Source organism: Lycium ferocissimum, chromosome 4 (genome assembly GCF_029784015.1).
Source record: "Lycium ferocissimum isolate CSIRO_LF1 chromosome 4, AGI_CSIRO_Lferr_CH_V1, whole genome shotgun sequence".
Classification (NCBI taxonomy): domain Eukaryota; kingdom Viridiplantae; phylum Streptophyta; class Magnoliopsida; order Solanales; family Solanaceae; genus Lycium; species Lycium ferocissimum.
The window spans coordinates 54,675,390-54,677,416 of NC_081345.1; positions in this window are offsets into that span (position 1 = coordinate 54,675,390).

Below are 2,027 nucleotides of genomic sequence, written 5' to 3' on the forward strand. Positions count from 1 at the left end.
ATGCTCATCTCCCCTCTCTTCAGCCATGGCCACCACCCCTCTCTCCCATCACGTCACCTCACCTCACCTCACCACCACCACGGCCATCGGATTGCAGAACCAAAAACCCTTCTCTCTCTTAAATCGAAAACACTTAAATCCGTTGGTTTGAAGCTTTCACTGCCTTCACTGCGACCACGTGTCCTTTGCCTTTGATTGACGTGGTGGTAGAGCCGAAATGAGCCAATAGGTCATTTCAACCTCTGTAGAAGAGGAGCGCAATGAACCGTTGGTTTCAAGCTCGACTTTCCAACAATCCCCTATGTAAAGGCTCGTTTCAGTCCGTCGGAGCCTAAAACCATGAAGAAACCACTAGATTCAGACCTCTAGCATTCAAATCACTCTGAAAAGGTGAGAATCCGTCAATTTTTTCTTCATCATTTCATTTTTCAAAATTTCAGAATTTTTCCCTTTTTTAATTCGAAATTCAAAGGCAAAAGCCTCTCAGAAAGGCTGTTGAAACCCCCTTAGCATTTGGCTATAAGTACAGCCTTCCTAGGCTGTTTTAGTTTTTGAAGGCTCAAAATTCCCTTTGAACTAGGCTTAGAATTTGAGAGAAAACTGTTCTTTACTCTAAAGTTGAATCGAAAAATCACTTTTTTTTTCATAAGTCTTCATAACTAAAAAATCCATACTTCTTTCGAAGTTCTCAGAAAAATCGTCTTTTAACTTTAAGTTTCTTTTTGGCTGTCAAAATCTCTTTTCAAGTTCTCGGCTAAAACAACAATCTTTTCGAGGGAATTCAGAAACTCGACAACTACAATAGCTTCAATTCGCTATCACAAAGAAGGTAATCACATTCGTCCTATCTTCATCTTTATTTTTGTTAAAGTAGAAATGTAGTCGTTCAAGTATTTCTCATCGTTTATTTGGTTTAGGTGGCTGGATTGTGTTTGCTCATTGTTTGTTGTAAGTTAGTGTAAAACGACTAATCACACTTAGAAGAATTAGTGGTTAATTCATATAAGATGTATGCAATTTTGTCGCTTGGCTAATTTTCTGTTTTAGTCATTTGTCAAAAGCTGCCATGTCCTTATTTTTTCGATACGAAGCATGGCTTATGGAAACTGCGAATTTAGAAAGGGAAATCTACTGATTTGTGAGAATATATAGCGTATACATGGATTTGGTGTTTTGTTTGTTGTTGTCTTCCTGTATGTTCAAGTAAATAACTAAAAGCCATGCTTCTTTTCTATAAGAATTCATGTTAGGTGATTAAGTGAACCTCTTAAGTCTGTTGTAAATATGGAAGTTTTCTCATTGTTTAAGAATAATGGCTACAACATTTTGAAGTGTTTGAGTGAACTTAGTCATATCTATAAATACAAATTCAGTTGTATTGTTCATCTTGTACCATGTTACACTGTTTGCAAATCATAGAAACATGTTGATGCTAAGTTCATTTGTGGTCTTCTCAACATGGTTGTACTAGCTAAGGTTTTATGCTATAAATCTTGAAAGAGTTCTTAACTTAATTATCTCTTGATGAGGATAGTAAAAGACTGGTGTTTAGCGAAATGGGACGACATAAAGAAGCAGTAGGTAGTTAGCTGCACATATTATATCCTGTGCCAAATGTACGCTTTAGTTTGACTATTTGCTAGAATCATTTTCCTTGAGCTTAACTAGACTTCCTAATGTACAGGGGTGCTGCTATGTGAGAGCCTAAATTACTTGTTTTGTGCTTCCTTTTGTCTAGAAACAGTCATAAAAATAAAAATAAAAACAAAAGTGTTAGTTTGCCTTTTGGCTAAGTTCCCAGTTGTATGTGCTTAATTGGTTATCTCTGTATTTTCTTCAACTTTGGACACAAATATGAACTGGTTTATATGATTATGTACTCACATGAATGAAATATGGATAAGAGAGGATCTAGTAACTGCTTTTGTTGCTTTTATATGTCCACAAGTATGAATAATGAATTTATGAGGCATGTTGAACTTGTTAAGGGTTTGTGAGAATTCTTGGTTGTTTAATCTAGCACATTT